The sequence below is a fragment of the Ambystoma mexicanum genome, chromosome 1p (assembly GCF_040938575.1).
Source record: "Ambystoma mexicanum isolate Mex_15411 chromosome 1p, UKY_AmexF1_1, whole genome shotgun sequence".
Lineage (NCBI taxonomy): Eukaryota > Metazoa > Chordata > Amphibia > Caudata > Ambystomatidae > Ambystoma > Ambystoma mexicanum.
Window position 1 is genome coordinate 737,938,789 of NC_090921.1, and position 18,194 is coordinate 737,956,982.

At 46.1% G+C, this 18,194-nt stretch overlaps 1 long non-coding RNA gene across 1 annotated transcript; it reads right to left on the bottom strand.

The window, feature by feature from the left end:
• Positions 1 to 8,672: 8,672 nt before the first annotated feature.
• On the bottom strand, positions 8,673 to 9,283 carry LOC138563662 (uncharacterized). Its single transcript, XR_011299692.1, has 3 exons — positions 9,230 to 9,283; positions 9,021 to 9,146; positions 8,673 to 8,756 (listed from the first exon to the last, which is right to left on the bottom strand). It is a non-coding gene; the product is annotated as an uncharacterized lncRNA (long non-coding RNA).
• Positions 9,284 to 18,194: the final 8,911 nt, after the last annotated feature.

Sequence of the window (18,194 nt, forward strand, 5' to 3'; positions counted from 1 at the left end):
AATAATTGCCTTACATCAAAACCAGGGCCTGTGGAAAGTAATTAAAAACAGGGAGCCATAGAGACAAATGGGCAGGCCCATAAAGGGAAGGATATGGCCCTTTTGGGGGAGAATGAGACGCTTACATCCCCAGACCTTTTGTGAGTGAGTGAAAAACTATCTGAAAGTGTTATCATCTGTGAAGGTAGTAGTGCCCCATCGCGAAAGGTGGGGGCTACAGGTGGTACAGGTTGGAAGCACCAGAACACTCAACTCCCCCCAGGGCCCCAGAAAAAACCTCAATCTCCTTGTTATGGGGCCTGGCAATGTAGGTGGAAGCGATATCCAGAGGGGTGATCAATCAAGGAATATGGATAACTCTCAACCCTCCCGGCTGAAAGTATGGAAACGGAAGGGTGTTCAAAAGAGGAAAACGAAAAAACACACAGCAGTGAAGTTAAACTCATAGGCCTCCAGGTTGTTTTTGTGATCATTGTTCCCCCAAATGGACCTTGAGAGACGTGAGGACCCTGGGAACTTAACTGCTGTCCCACCACCGCCCGAAAAGTTGCCTCCAACTGATGGTGCCCTGACATCAGCACCCGCTGTAGGCAGTCATGTAAGCAGTGTTGTAACTCCTGTGGGGGCAGAGGGGCTAACTTTGGGACACTCACAACCCTTAGATGTCCAAACTCAATCACTTCAGTTACAAGGAACTCGGACCTGCCAGATATTACATTTTGACTTGGCTAGGGAAAACCTGTCTGGGTTATCCCGAAGGGGAGCATCCCCCAGAGGTGCCAGTTTACACAACAGAATGTGAACAAAGGGTGAGGAGGGGGGGTGTGTCGACCGCAGGGTGCAGTGGCAATAAGTGTTCATAATGACACAGGAATTAAAACTGTATGTGTTATGAAGGACACAGTTACGGGCAATATCATCGTATTTGAATCTGTAATCCCTGAAAACATGCTGGTGAGCTTAAATTGCTAATTCTGCGATTATTGTCTAAAATTCCAAGTTTGGAAAGTATCTCATCAGCTGATATCAATAGGGTTCACTCTCCTGTAAAACATAGTGCCGTACGATCGGTTGTGTATTTTAACTCCAAGTTGGTGGCAGATTTAGTCATGCACGAAAGTGTCAATTCGAAAATGTGGTTTTGACATATCAGAGTCTCTGGATAAAACAGTCTTTGACCAACAGTCGATTACTGAGATACACGCACTAAAATACAAAATGAAGGCCTCAGAAGCCTGATTGGTCATGGCTGCTTAGAACAACGCAACACTAACAGCCAAGACCCGCCCAGGGACCAACCCCTTTTCCTTCCTGTTGTGGAATACACAGGGCCATTCTAGATTATTTGACAACCAAGCAGTGGGCCGGGAATAAAAAAAACACTGGGTAGTCTGTTTGCAGGAGACCTGGTTACGATCTATTCCTGTGATGGATGGCTTTGTGGCGATTGGTTAGGTTGCACAGCGGGGGGATACAGGCCACCCTTATGGGGGTCTTCTAACCCTGGTGAAATCTACTGATAAACTTAGGGTGGTGCAGATAGACGGGGACTTTTCTGGTATCCTCTTAACTCATGTGCAAATGACTGGGGAAGTGTCTATTCAACCCCTAATCTTTAACATATATGGGCATGAGAACTTATTAGAGTCAACTTCGTTCTTGGAACATCTTGTGATCTGTATTAATGACTGGTGTGGTCTATATGATGGTGGTAAAGTACTATTAGCAGGTGACCTATGCTTGGATTGTCTGACATAGTGCGCAAGGGGGTAGTCTTGGGTTGGATGGACCCATACCGTTAAAACAACGTAGAGGCTATCACGCGCTGAGAAGTATTGGAGGATTGGGTTTATGTCCACTTAATGGTGGGGTGCGGGGTGACATTCCTCATGATTATACCTGGTCCAATGGGCAATTACATTCAACCATAGACTATATCTTCGTCACTGACTGGCTCTATGAAAGGTGCGAGTTATTAACCATTTTTCCTACACCTTTTAGTGATCACGCTTGGTTAACTGCTTTGTTTACCTTGGCTGGCCTGTCGGCACATCGTAGCGAGCGGGGTCCAGTCAACTTAGTTACCAATTCATCAGGGACTCGTGTATCTTGGAATATGGGACTGGCCATGCGATTTAATAACTCTTTGGCAGAAGTCCTCGAAACAATGATGTAATGGAAACTTTGGGTCTTTATTGCCTCTAACTTTTTTTTTTAAAGTTCTTTTTATTATCTTCAACACAAGAAAAACAGCACACATACAGGTTGTATTTGCAATAAAGCGGGTTAATTAATTAACAAACAGCGAGGGTGAAGCACCTTGATCTTATAGCGGATAATAAGTCCTTCGAATGGGGGAGAGGTGGGGTGGGCATGCTGTGCCGTGTGTCGGTGCAGGGCGTGTCCAGTGTCTATTCAGTTCCTGATTTTATACCTGTTCCTCCCATTTCCCCCATATCTTTAGGAATTCCAGGGGCACCCCCTTGCCGTGTAGATATGTCTATCTAGGGAGGCGCACCTGTCCATTTCATTGGACCATCGGTCGATGCTTATTCTGTCCGCAGAGCCCCATGTGCGTGCCGTTAGTTTCTTCCCCAGTCCCAGTGCCACACTTAGAAAAGCCCTTTCGTACTTGGTGAGGTCTGTTTCTACTGCTATTCCCAGTAGGATGAGTTTGGGGTCTTGCGGGATTGGGACTCCCAGCACTCTGGAGAGGTGCGACAGGCAATTTGTCCAAAATTCTTGCAGTACCCCACATTCCCAGACCATATGGTAAAAGGTGCCCTCTGCCCTCTTGCAGCGAAGGCAGATTGCATCGTCGTCTCCCCCCCCAAACTGGCTGTTTGTGTTCTAGCGCAGTACAATCTATGCAGGATCCTGAGTTGTATCAGTCTGATTTTTGAGTCTATTCTGATCTCACGTGGGGACATCAGTGCCTCCACCCATTCTTCTGTTTCCAATGCCCCAAGGTCTTGTTCCGATTTCCCTCTGAGGTGTGTAAGTTCCCCAGAGCCGAAGGAGTTAATCACCTGGTAGAGGGTGGACGTGACCTTGGAGGAGATTCGGTGTGGAAGCGTGTTTGTTTCAAGGGGGGAGCATGCGGGTATGTTGGTAAGGTCCTGGAATTGGGTATTGATGGCATGTGTAAGTTGGAGATATCTGAAGCGGTCCATAGGCCTTAGTCTGTGCTTTGCATCCAGGGCATCAAAGTCTCTCAGTTGGCCCTCGTGGATTATGTCCGCCAGCGTGGATATCCCTTTCCTCTCCCAGGTGTTAAAGTGGCCCATTTGCAAGATTTCGGGAAGGTGTGCATTGTGCCACAGGGGTTGGATCAGGGTTGGTTTATTCTCCCAACCAATATATTTGTGTATCTCCCTCCAGATTCGGCGAGTATGCATGCATACTCTTCCCTTTCATTCAGCACTGGGTGATTTAAGATCAAAATACCTACAAAAGTTCTTGCCTTCCCTGATTTTGGGGGACACTGAAGTGATGTGGTCATCTGCTCATCTGGTCACACAACCTCCACTATAATAGCTGTGGTCACCTTCCTAAAATCACTAAGGTTGGAGGAGGTGAAAATTACCTGTACGAAGATCTTTCCTTTCTAGATTAGCCGTTTTAATGACTTTTCTCTTTTAGGTTGTACGATGAAGTGCATGTTGTTCAGCTGGGTTAGGTCAAAAACTTGCTTTTTATTTTGGTGAGTTAGAAATCATTTTTTTGTTTTTCCTGTTCCTTGTGTGATGTTAATCTTAATTAATATTTTTTTTCTGCTTCAAAATTGTAAGGATATATAATCTGTATGTTTAACTTATTGTAATTGGTTTGTTTGTTAAAGGTGAACTTTTATTTAGCCAACAAAAAAATGTAAATATATATATATATATACACACATACATACATACATACAGCCGGTCTTCGTGAAATGTATTCCTCATGAATTATATATTGATTGTCTACTTTGAGACTAAAATTACTGCTCACAATCGGCACATTTTAATAATATTTTCATGTTGGGCATCGATGGTCTCTCGGATGGGTCTGTGAGCCTTAAAGTGATATTAAGAGTTGCCCACCATGGACCTAAAATATTTGTGTTTTGGAACATGAAAATATAAAAAGTATGAATCTTTTGCTACCTAATCCCCCTCTTTCAGTAATAGAATAACGTCTTGTGATGTTTAAATGTGGAAACTCTGCACTTGACAAACTGCTTTGTAGGACACAGGTCTAGAACCCGCCTCATCTCTGTGTTTTTTTTTGTTGGAAAGAGGAAATAAATGCATTCCTGTGCACCTCTTGTGGTGGCACTATTTGTATTGCCTCCTTTTTAGCAGAGCCTCTAATGGATGATTTTATTTTCTAATTGACCTTTCTCCTCTGTGAAGGGAGTTGTGAGCTAAAAAGTGATTCTAGGCCCTCCTGGGTGGAATACATTTCATAGAACAGTCTATGTAAGCCATGTTCATTGTCAGTAGAGGGGGGCTCTCATACCTTTTGTAAAACATGGGGTTTTACTCAGTTGCTATGGGTAATCCAGACGTGGACCCCTTGTTCACTGTTCCTTAGAGAGGCTCAGCTTCAACTCACTGATGAGGCCCAACAAGGCTGAAAAACGTGCCTAGGGTTACTGATGGTACTCTTGTTCAGAGGTGATTTGTCGCACATCTCAGTCTGGGCTGCCCTTGTGGGTGGGACCAGACTGAAATGAAAATTGATATTTCTCCTCTGTGAAGGGTGCAGTGAGCTTAACCGTGGTTGTAGACGCACCCGAGTGCAATACATTCCATAGAACAGGGTATTTGAGCCATATTAGTTTTCAGTAGAGGGGCCCCCACGCCTAAATTATCTTTTCTTGTATAAGTCTTCCATGGTGGTATTGTGTATGGGCATATGTGAAATTACAAACAGTACCCCTCTCCCACTTTACCGAATACCCACTTGTCCATTGTTAGCCCCTCCTAGTTCTTTATTTCTCCATTTAACAGGTTGGTGTGGAAGGAAAGTGTGTACAGGCTGTTACCACTTTGGTGCAGTCTTGCGGTTGGTGGGGGAACCTCGATTGATAATACATTCTATTGTCTGCTGCCTAGATTGTCCTTGGTAAGACTGTTGGTAGCTTTGCCGTCCTTGTGGCTGTGTACCATGAGAACAGTGAATGCCTTGGTAAGGTTGTGAAAAGATTTGCGGCATTTGTGATTGAAAACCTCACTTGAAACGTGCAGTACTCCTGCAAATTGACCCACATCCTGACAGTTGTTCAGGGTTGTATGTCTTGTATGCATTTTTCCAGGCTTTCATCAACTTCCTTTCTGAAGAGCTGGTCCCCATCTAGGAGTTTATTAATCAATGCAGTCTTGGATTCAAAATCTGTTGGGTGCAACGAGGAACACTGTCTTAAAGGGATGGTCTAGTAAAAATTTTATTTCAAAAATAGATAGGCCACATTAAAAAAAAAATACTAGCATCCTCCGTTTTAAAACTTCCTATGTAAAATTTTGAGCTATTCAAGCTCAAAATTCGAAAAAGCAAGCACAAGGGCGCCGCCATTTTGTGAAATGGAGGCCCTCCTGTGCTGGCTTTTGCGGCACTAATGAAGGAAAAGCCAGCCAGCTGTAGTAAACAAAGTCTACCGCTGGGTGGCTTTCCCTTCATTAGTGCCGGGACTCGGAGGACCCGGACCGGAGACCAGAGCAGGAAAGCTGCAGCTGAATCTCGGTAAGTGCTATTTATTTTTTTTACAAAAAATAAGCACTAGCTGCGTTTTTTTTTCTAAGTTTTCCGGGCTGGAGGAGCCCGGAAAACTTAGAAATAAAACCGCAGCTTTAAAAACGTTGTATTTATGTTTGCGGTCGCTTTTGAAGCGACCGCAAACATAAATACAACGTTGTGTTGGAAAACGCTGCGGTTTTTCGTTCCAAGTTTCTCAGGCTCCTCCGGCTCGGAGGAGCCTGAGAAACTTGGAACGAAAAACCGCAGCGTTTTCCAACACAACCGCGTGTGTTTCTGCCTGCTGTGGCTATCACATTGGGTCTCCGGTGCTCCCAGGAGCACCGGAGACCCAAAGTGAAAGCCACAGCAGGCAGAAACACACGCGGTTATGTTTACATGCCGCGTAGTGTTTCTACCTGCAGCTGATTTCCCATTTGGGGCTCTCGGGCTCCCCGTGGGGAGCCCGAGAGCCCCAAATGGGAAATGTTACGTTGTCTGCCTGAATCTGCTTTTCCATTTGGGGCTCTCGGGCTCCCCATGGAAAAGCAGATTCAGGCAGACACAACGCGGTTGTTTTCTGCAATGCCGCGTTGTGTCTGCCTGAATCTGCCTGAATCTGCTTTTCCATTTGGGGCTCTCGGGCTCCACTCCACTGCTGCTTTTTACGAGCCCCTTTTCCAAAAAACATGATTTTTGTTTTCTTGATGTGCGGACTAAAACCAAGCGCGCTTACATAGTCAAACAGTGCCTGCAATGATCTTTGTAGGCCAATTTTGGTTCTATCTAGAACCACCACATCATCCACATATGAGATGCAAATCAGGGCCTTGTTCCCATATTGCGGGGGAAAGTTCAATGCTTCCCCCAACTTCCTTGCCAAGAGGGACAAATAAAGGTTGAATAGAAAGGGGGCCAAAGCACACCCCTGCTTCAAACCCCTATTTGTTGGAAAGGAGTTTGATAGCTCCCCGTACTGCGAGAGACAAATTCTCACCTCCGTGGAGCTATTAAGGGCTTTGAGGAAGTAGAGCAATGATGGTTTAATTTGCAACTCCTCCAACATTTCCCATAACTTGTCCCTCTGCACACTATCAAACGCGGATGAAAAATCCACAAAGGAGGCATATAATGCCATAACAGGTTTAAGCTGAACATCTGAAATTAGCATCAAAAGTGTCCAAATACTATGGGTTGTGGCGCAGCCTTTCCTATAGCCGATTTGATAACTCAAAAATCCCTTTTCCACAACCCAGGCAGTAAGCATCTCCAACAGGATGCTAGCAAATAGTTTCCCACTGCAGTCTAGCATGGCCAATAGCCTATAATTTTCTGGTTGTTCACGCTGGCCTTTTTTAAAGACCGGAATTAAAATGTAACTCATCCAAGTCTCCGGAATTCAGACAGTTTGGCAGATTTGTGAGAACAACCGTTTTAGGATCATAGCCCACAGCTCAAGATCTTCCCTTAGTACCAGGTTCGATAAGCCATCTGGCCCAACTGCTGCGGAAACTTTTATTTTTCAAATTCTTCCTCCAAATCAACACCTTCAAAACATTCAATAACTTTGGTGTTTACCATGGTTCTAGGGGACAGCTGAGAATTACAGGGGCCATCAAAGTTTTGCTTTATAAAGTCCCCCAACTTCCCTTCTGTAACCAACACTAATTCCCTTGTTAGGTTGGCATTTGACTGTGCACTCCCTAACCAATGCCAACATTTCCTGGAGTCTTTGGTCTTAATTAATCTGTTTATAAATGTCCACCCCTCATCATTTAGTGAAGACCGGTGACTTCTTACCCAGTTTTTATAACCTTTCTTCACATTGGCAATCTGTTCTCTCTTTTCAAACCCAGAACAGTAGATGTTTCTGCCTATGATTCGAAGGGCAGAATTGAACTCTTTTTTTTTTGGCAATCATTGGGTCATACCGATGACCTGGTCTAGGGAGGTCCCTTTGGGTAGTAACCTGTTTAAGTGGCCTATTTACCATCAACATTTGTCAAACCGTTGATGCTACCAAATCCTGGATCGGACTTCCACTCCACGGACCTTAATGGCCTCTTAGTTGGGCATTCAATTTTTTTATCCTACTTGTTGTCCAACGAAGATGATTACCCCCCAGGGTTAACCACCAACCTACCCATCTGCCTAACTCTGGCTATTTCTGTAAGCTTTACCATACGCATTATCAGCATTACATTATCACTAGCATCAGTTACTCTGATCTCCAATAGCAGGTTTACCTTACTCACAGATGAATTAATAAAGACAAAATCTATTTGAGTACTGACCCTTCCATTTGACCATGTGGACGCATCTGGGGCCGAGCTTGTCTCCATAGATAGGCACAAGATCAAACTCGTCCAAAGCTCTCTGCCATTCCCACGGCCCTCACCCTCCCCTTCCTTCTGTTGCTAAGGCTCCTTCCTACTCCTCCTCTTTGAACTGATGCACAATCCACATTAAAATCCCCAACCACGAACACCATAGCACTAGGATGTTTGACCATCCATGCTCTCAATGATTCGGCCATGGTGTTCATAATTCCACGTGAATCAGTTCCCCCAGGTGGGTCGTAGAGCGTTAAAAAAAACAAACAGAGAAGAGAGTGGGCACCACCATGTATTCAAAAATGTTCAGAATATTCAAGTAAAAATCAAATATTTCAAAAAAGAATATACATCCAATTGAAAAGGAGCTGGCTGTGACAAGTCTGGAGACACCCGGACTTATAATTGCAACACACGCTGGAGACCAAGTAATAATACTGGGTCACACAACCGCTCTCATATGGGGCCCAAGATGGGCACGTATTTATATCTGATTCACGACAATATGTTCAAGTATCCATAATATACCATACTTCTTAGAGAAAGGAAGATGAGTCTTTCTGATTCATATCAAAAATGATTTATCCATAGTAGTTCAAACAAAAAGCTATCACTAATAAACCTTAGTGAGGAAGCAGTTGCCACAATCCACATGTATTAGACTAAAAAAGCCAATGCATTTCGGAAATTATTTCCTTCATCAGGGCGAGTCTAATTATATAAGTCCAGCAAGCAAGTATATAACATAAAAAATGCAAGTATGTGACATAAATTCATATAATGGTGACAATTCAAACGAAACATACATTGAAAAAAATGAATGAAAGGAAACATACCAATCAGTAGATGTTACATCATGGGTAAATATCAATAGCAAAAAAGAAAAAAAGAAAAAAGAAAAAAGAAAAAGAAAAATGCCGTGAGTGGTTTATAAGGTAAATAAATGAAACCAAAGAATAATAGGTGTGGATTTACCTCATTGGTGTGGTCAGTGGTGAAAAACAGAACGTCCTGCGTTCATGCCCACTCAGCAGTGGGTTGTAAATGACATTATGCACAAAGGCATGGAGAAAATCCACTCGTGCTTACAAGGAAACCAATCTGTGGATCATAGAAGATCAAATTAGATACTGTGTTTTACACTCATACTTGGTCAAAGAGAAGGATTGTGATCAGATTCTTACCTTGTAATACACAGAGAGAAACGATCCTCCACTGTGCAGCTGCAGGGCAGTGACACAGACTGCAGTGTGAAGCCGTTGTCTAGGCAACGGTTCTTTTGTTTAGCATGTGACCACCTCGTTTCTGTGAGATGCAGGTGGTCACAACTAATGATGTAAAATCGGCCAGGGCCCACAAAAATGACAAACCAAATATTTATGGGGCATCATCAATAGGTGCCCATAATTCTAATGATAAAATCCGAAAAAAATTAAACATTAGAATAATGACGATGGAAAAAATACTGTCACAGGTTGGTTTCCTTGTATGTATGTAATGTATGGTTCGTTTGAATTGTCACCATTATATGAATTTATGTCACATACTTGCATTTGTTACATGTGGATTGTGGCAACTGCTTCCTCACTAAGGATTATTAGTGATAGCTTTTTGTTTGAACTACTATGGATAAATCATTTTTGATATGAATCAGAAAGACTCATCTTCCTTTCTCTAAGAAGTATGGTATATTATGGATACTTGAACATATTGTCGTGAATCAGATATAAATACGTGCCCATCTTGGGCCCCATATGAGAGCGGTTGTGTGACCCAGTATTATTACTTGGTCTCCAGCGTGTGGGTCGTAGAGCGTTGCCACCAGAATTGGTGGACAAGTCTTTACAGGATTTGTCAGGATGACCGCCAGAAAGTTAGGATTTGGAGGGCCCTGAATATATTCAACCAGATTGAAGGGCACCCGAGCCCCGATGCACAGGCCTCCCCCCTTGGGTCTGCCTAGCACAGGTGGCTTTGCTAACCGGAAGATCAATGTGTAACCGTCCATCATAAATGGTTAACAGAGCCATGTCTCTTGGAGACAAAAACATGCCATGTTTCTTAAAGTAAACAATGATGCTGGATTGAGAAGTAAGGATCCATGGCCTCTTGAATTCCAGGATAAAATTGAAAACACAGTTGAACCGGGCGTCTTGACCGGTCACTGAATTTGGGGAGGGATATCAGCCCATCTTCCCCTCTGTCTCCTCAGGGCGGAATTATCGTCCCCTTTCTTATAGGCAGCATACTGGACCGCCAGGTGTCTTACCTTCAGATCCCCCGTTTAAGCCCTTCTGGCAGGAAAACCTGAATTTCGAAGCCCAACTGACTTAGGGCCCCCACATTTTTACAGATTTTCTCCACCACAACGGGTGAAACACATGTTACCTCTGCCCAGTTAACCAGACTATCCCATTTAGACAGTTAAATTCTTAATAGGTCCTTAGTCGTGATCAAGGCTAAGTCTGGTATCATATGGAGTAGCTCCAATAGCCATGATATATTCAAAAAAGGGCTAGATGGCATCATGTTTTTCTCCATGAACTTTATGTGAATCAAGTCAGCATACCAAAGTGAGTCGCCCAGCTCTGTCTCCTTGATATTGGGAGAAGGTCTTAGCTGTTCGACTCGGTCCGCCCAGGTTACAGAGATCACCTTCTCTGGATGATTTGCACCCTGGGATGGCAGTCCATTTGCCAACTCTCTATTTGGGATCACATGGGATTTAACCACCTTCGAGATCGATAGTGGATTCTCCTCCGAATATCCCACCTGGTGTTCAGACGATCTGCAGCCCTCCTGCTGTTTACTGGTATGCCAAATACTCAAATCATCCTTGACCAAACCTCCAGGCACGCAATTTCGTTTTTATAGGGTGGGGGTCACAGTTTGTGACCCAGCCATCCATTGGGCCCTTAAAAAGAACCTGTCGAAACTGTCAATCAGGTAAAGAATTTGTAGTGAGGAAGGCCCCCTTTCCTCTAATTTGTTGATTGTGCTTGGGTTTAACATCCGGCTTTGCCATATTTGCCGATCTACTAATGATTCTATCACGCTTGGAGGACCTTTTTATGCGCCTTAACTTTCTAGGTGATGATTCGGGTGTGTTAAGCATAGATATTTCTGCACAGATAGCTTCCAGTGCTCCACTATCTGACTCCGCCACCACATAGGCACTTTCTTGGACTATCGCATTCTTCCTAGGCGAAGACGTGGCCCTTATTATATGATCCACCTTTTGGCTTATCAGATCCTCAAAGACCAGGGCTTTGTTTTTTTTTGTTTTTTTTTTTAAAAAGAGTGACAATTCCGCCAATTCGTCTCTTGTGGATTTTTGTTGCTCAGCCATCCTGAAACAAAGTTGGAAAAGAGCATCAATTTTTGCTTCAAGGAAGTCTAAGGGCCTCATTACACGGTAGACGGTAAGGGTTTACCGGTACCGGTATTTTACCGGTACCGGTAAATCCTTACCGCCTTACTACGAGGTCCCTTTGCGGGTTGGGGAATTTAACGCCTGCTTTTTGCAGGCGTTAAAAACCAACCCGCAAAGGGACCAGTGGAGCTAATTACGGTACCGCAATTTGCGGTACCGTAATTAGCGCCTTCCCCATTGAGCCCTATGGGGCAAAAATGGGAATGGGGAAGGGCAATGGTGGAAGGGGGAATTACCGCCCCGCCAACCTTGGAATGGGGCGGTAATTCCCCTTTCCACCAAGGCGGTGCCGGTATTTTACCGGCATGAACCATAGCGCTAATAGCGCCATGGTTCACCGCCTTCCGTGTAATGAGGCCCTAAGTCTTTGATCTTCCAATGAGACCGGCTCCTCTCTCTTACAGGATTTAGATCTCCCTCTCTCCTCCCTTGCTACTATCCTCCTCGTCCTCACTTTCCCCAGGAGCAGATTTGGACGAGGTCATGAAATTCTTCAAATTTGGCATGCGGGAGAGGTTGCAGGACATCAATTGTCCGCCTCGAAATCAGCCGTGCCATGGAATTTCTTTTGGCGACACAACAAACATTGAGCAAAGACCCATTGTTGTCAATGGATATAATGGAGTCTTTCTGGTTAGCCACACTACCAGGGGGTTCAGGCCCCGGCTTGTCTCCGTAAAGTATGACTTGATTTTCTGCTGCCTTGGTGATGTTATCAGGGTGGAATTTTTTGCCACCTTTTTTTTCTGTAGGGGCGGCCATCGCTCCTGATTTATTCAGAGTGGGGCTTCCGATTAGTTTCCCTTTTGTTTTAATCTTTTCAGCCCTTTTGGCCTGTCTTCACTTGCTTTCCTTGTTATGGCACAACACTCTGGTAGTAAGTCAATTTTCAGGACAGAGTAGAACCCCTCAAATGAATTTCATGGAGGAACAGCTAGATCCGCTACCCGTGTTGGACTCCTAGAACTTTTTCCCATGCACTCGCCTGCGTCAGATTTCACCCATGGCGAGATTCCTGGTGTTGAATTCAGTTCCTGATCACCCACTGGGGCTCCCGGGCGGTCCTGCCTGTAGATGTCCCAGAAATATCCTTAAGACAGATAACTAACAGCATGAAGTTTTGCAGCATATTTGGACCGCAGCCACTCCACACTTGCCTGCTGTGCTGCACCAACGTCCGTGTCCCCGCAAGGCTCTTCAGAGCTTAGACGCGCGCTCTCCTTTCACAGGTGAAAGCTACAACAGTCTGCCTGGATACCTAGTGTCGGCCAGTGGTATTACAACATTTTGGGCTTAACAGTATCGTACAAAGCTCGAGTTACCAACTTGGCCTACAAACAGATTTGACATTGTCAAAAGCAAAGCACAACTAAAACAGCTCAAAAGAACTTACTTGGATACGACCTTACCGCCACAACCGAACACTTCTACAACAGGAAGCTTTTTAAACTTGCGAATGTCCGTGACCCTAAAGGGGCAGCTGAATTTCCGTCACGTAGCCTGCAGCACAGTGAATCCGGAAGGTAACACTTTCCCCACATTACAAAGCCGCATCAACCAGGCCTTTTTTGTCCATTACCTTACCATGTGTAAGTGCCAACACTGTCGTTGTTTAATAAGGCCAGATGGCCTGCCGTTTTGGCCCCAGATAAATGGGCCTTTATGCTGTTTTGTCACTGCGCCCTTTGTCTCGTCGCTTTGTTTTGTAGCTCCACCAGTCACGTGATGGGCATGTGAAAGCCTCCCGAGACTGCGGTACGTCATTTGGGGGTAGCCAGGGGTTGCAGCTGCAACCCATGTGGTCTCCCTTGCTACCCCTAAAAACAAAAAATATTGTACTTAAAAATGGAAGCTCCTGGTCTGTGGCCAGCACCATGTGGTATTTCGGACTACATATTTTGCTTTTTCGGAAGTTGCAGGTATAGCATGTTTTTTCTACCATTGTCTCAGTTACGATCATCACAGGACATTCCATCTCGGTGTCCTCAGTCACTTGACAACATCCTTGTGCTTAAAAGCTTGTGTCCAGTGTAAAAATGTTTCGCCATGGCACTTTACATGGCCCTTTCATTGTGCCACAATGAATGCTTTGTTGGAATGTCTCTATAGCTTTCAGGCATGCTATTCAGGATGTTTGTTTGCATGCATGAGGTATCGAGTGCCCAGAGTACGGGATGCCTTGTGAGTGTGCCGCTATCCCTGCGCTACTCTAAATTCTTTAATACACAGTTATGAACCCTCCCAATGGTATGTATTTTGTCACCCTCTGAAGCAGGCCCGGCTCCAGCAGGGGGCCATGGGGGCCAGGCCCCCCCAAGGCCAGCCACTGCCCCCCCCTAGAAAGCAGGGGCAGACTGGGAAGCAAAAGAGGCCCTTGGAAAATTTGATCAAAGTGGCCCCATATTTCGCTGCATGAGCAAGCAATTAGTGTACAGGAACATTTTACTGCACCAATGGTCACTATTGCAAAATAGGGCTGGTCGATTCCATCATATTGGAAACAAGCATTGGCAATGCCAACAGTTTGTGTAGGCATGGGAAGGGCACTTTCCAAGCACTCCCGTATTGGTATTAACTGGCCATGAATGCATTAATGGTAGCAGGTGCAAAACAGTGCGAGTACCTGGGCACCTATTAGCAGTGCCTGGCAAATGCCTAATATTTATACAAAAGCCAAAACTGTTGGCCTTACCAATGTTTATTTTTAATAGGACTTAAGTGAAGGGCATGCATAGTGCTTTTTAGTTGAGTGGCTAAAAGCAGACCTGGCGAAGACATTTTTATTAGACCAGTAGTGGGTTTACAACTCCAATTAAGTCATTAACTCTCAGAAAGCAGCTTCGACAAAATAATGGCAGGGACTTTGAGTGCAAAGTTTGATGGTAATGCTTGATTAAAGCAAAGTAAAAGAGTTCTCCGGAGGAGGTGTTTTTGGCTGGGAGGGACAGGAACTTGGGGTGAATAGCCATAGGGATTATCATGGGCAGTCAATGGGTGGGCAAATAACCAAACAACACCTACATGCTGGGTGTCCCTCATCATAGCCGATTTCTCCCCATCTATACTTTAATGCAATAGTTTTGGTTTATAGCTGGTGCAAGCGCCATCTAGAAGCCCAAAGTAATTGGAAAAAAACAGCATAGAGATCAGGATAAGAGAGTGTGTAGTGAATATTACAGCAGAGGAATCCCACGGCATGGGGGTGTGATGGCAAATGTGATTGTTAAAGCAGAGGGTACAATATTACAGCACAGGGCTGGCCAATTTTGGCGCAAATACATATGTCATGGGTGGTTAAAAATCAATAACCACACTAATACCAATGATATGATATGGCATTTATAACGCGCCTATACACAAGTGTTTCAAGGCGCGACGAGGCAAGGGGGGGCAGAGAGAGGACAGACAATGATCCTACTAGGCCAGGTGACATTCAGATTGCGCAAGTGCATGGGAAGGGGGGAAAGGAGAAGTGCAAGGAGGGGAGGGAGAGGGGAAAGTGCAGTACATGGGAAAGCGGAATAAATAAGAAAATAAGACAAATAAAACAGCCAGCTAGTGGCAACCGCAAGGGAGTGCAGACATAAGTGCCGGTAGGGGGACTGCAGGGATACAGAAAAACAGTCCCCAAGTGCAGGGGTTGCCAGGGAGGCAGTGCAGGTGGGCAATTAACGGGGCCTGGGCCAGAGATCAGAAAGGTGGATGGTTCTCCTCGAGTTTCAGGGAGGCAGGAAGGCTGTTCCAGAGAGAGGCCTCTGCCGAAGAGAGTGATCTGCCACCAACTCGTTGCTTGGAGAAGAGACGGACCCTGAGGGAGTTGGAGGCAGATGCGCGAAGAGCTCGGGAAGGAAGATATTTTGGGAGAGATAGTTGAAGGTACTGTGGCCCCAGACCCCAGAAGGCCTTGTGTACAATGCAGAGGGTTTTAAACTTAATCCTTGCAGCCACTGGGAGCCAGCACAGAGATTTCAGTCCTGGAGAGATACGATCCCTGGGCTTGCGGCCAAGGACAAGTCTCGCAGTCCTGTTCTGGATAAGTTGTAGAGGGCGGAGAGTGGAGGCAGGCAGATTTAGATAGAGGCTGTTACAGTAGTCCAGCTTAGAGAGGACCAGGGCTCTGGAGACAGAGAGCTTCTGTGGGAAGGAGAGGAAAGGAAGAATAACTCTAAGGAGGTGCAGCTGGTAGGGTGACTTCTTGGACAGGTCAGAGATGTGAGGGAAGAAGGAGAGTGCAGAGTCGAAGATGACCCCGAGGTTTTTAGCCTTGCAGGTGGGAGTGGGAGGAGGAGCGCCAAGAGAGGCCGGCCAGAGTGGGTGTGCCGATGAGTAGAATCTCAGTCTTACTGGCATTAAGGCAGAGATCGTTGGCGGCAGCAGTCCCCTTTGTGTGTTCCCAGCATTACTTTTGCCCGTTCTGCTGCCAGTCCATCAGGGCACCCATTTTTGTTTGTGTAATAATGGGTGGGTCATGCTACAGCACAGGGCTGGCTTTATGCAGGGCTAACGGATTACATAATATGGAGTGGGATTTTTCTTTTGTGGAAGAAATATCACAGCATGGGACTGGGGTTTTACGCACCAGGGGTCCCATCGAGCAGTGGGGGGCTGGAGGATTACACAGCATGCACAAGCTGTGGGGTGGGGTGGGGTGCTCAGCGCAGCGAGAAGACAACTGCACAGGCAGGCACCCATGAATCAGCCGGGCAGATATGACATTACCATCTGAGTCCGGAGGTTTGGGGAGGTGGAGGGGAGAGCAGAGAGTGCGTGGATTAAAGGGGTGGGCAGGGTATAATGTACTAGCCGACCATTGCTGAGCAAGGAGAGATTTAGTGCAGGTGTTTTCGGAAATCACACCACACAGATATTTTACAGCAAGAGAGGTGCACACCACAGGGAGCGACTGTACCAGCAGAAGAGGCCAATGTTACAGCAGGAAGTAGATGTATGCAGACAGTGAGAATATTACAGCAGGTGGCTGGAAGAGTACAGCACTGGCAGAGCACACTACCCTCGCTGAGAATGTTACAGCACAAGGGGGTAAGCACCTTGATAAGTGCCACCTGCGGGCCCGAGCCGTCATCTGCACGCCCCGAAGTCAGAGAAAGTCTGGAATCGCTGGAATGTGTTATTTTTCCCTCACGGAGACAGAGGGGCCCAGAAGCAGAGATGCCATGTTAAGGCACCCAAAATACAACCGGGTAAGATAAGGGGTTGACAAAGGGGGATGCTTGAACACCACCCCCCCCACATACACAACTCCTCCTGTCCAGAAACAGCATAACCTTAGACCTGGTTATCAGGGCCAACTCCAGCGGCATACAGACCTCGCCACCTACCACAAGCATGAAAGATCAGACAGTGGCTGGCCAGGATTGAGTGGAATGAAGTCCATTGGCAGAGCTTTGTGGGAGTGAGTGTGATGGAAGAATGGGGGTTGCTTCTCGCCAGGGTTAAGTTACACTGGTAGAGTTGCGTGTGAAGAAGCCACTGACTGTAATGGAACAACGGAAGGTGCTGCAGGCCAGGATGGAGGGTCCATTGGCAGATCTGTGTGTGAGCCACTGTAATGGAACAACAGAGGTTTCAGCTAGCCAGGATTGAGGTTCAGGCTACCCTCTGCCTCTTCCTCTACTTCCCTCATCTCTGACTGTCTGTCTACTATCCAGGAGTGGTGTGCCGCCAATGACCTCTACCTTAATGCCAGTAAGACTGAGATTCTCCTCATTGGCACACCCGCTCCCTCCTTTCCTGTAGCTCTCTCGCCGGCCTCTTGACCCTCTTCCTGCTCCCACCTGTGTGGCTTAAAACCTCGGGGTCATCTTCAACTCTACACTCTCCTTCTCTTCTCACATCTCTGATGTCTCTAAGAAGTCACACTACCAACTGCACCTCCTCAGAGGTATTCTTCCTTTCCTCTCCTTCCCCCAGAAGCTCACCGTCTCCAGAGCTCTGGTTCTCTCTAGGCTGGACTACTGCAACAGCCTCTTTCTAAATCTGCCTGCTTCTACTCTCCGCCCTCTGCAACTTATCCATAACAGGACTGCGAGACTTGTCCTTGGCCTCAAGCCCAGGGATTGTATCTCTCCAGGACTGAAATCTCTGCACTGACTCCCTGTGGCTGCAAGGATTAAGTTCAAAACCCTCTGCATCGTCCACAAGGCCTTCTGGGGTCTTGGGCCTCAATACCTTCAACTCTCTTTCCTAAATACCTTCCTTTTCGCTTCTCCAAGCAACAAGTTGGTGGTGGATCTGTTTCTTCAGCTGGGGCCTCCCTCTGGAACAGCCTCCCTGCCTCCCTGAAACTTGAGGAGAATCATCTTCGGTTCCGGAAGCACCTCAAAACCTTTCTCTTTGCTTCTGCTTTTTCTCCTCCTCTCCCTTGCTGACTTCCTGGCTGACACTGACTTTGCACTGGTTGCCTGGCCACCCTCTGATCTCGGGCCCAGGTCCTCTCCCCCGCCAGTCGCACTCCTTCACTGCCCTCCTGGCAACCCCCGCACTTGGGGACTGTTTTCTGTATCCCTATAGTCCCACTACCAGCACTTGACATCTGTTGTTTGCACTTGCCCTTGCACCTGCTGGCCATACTTTACCTATTGTAATGTATTTTCTTATCCCATGTACTGCACTGTGCTCCCTTCATTCCCACCCAGCACTTCTCCCCCCTCCCCTTCCCATGCACTTGGGCGATCTGAATGACACCTGGCCTAGTA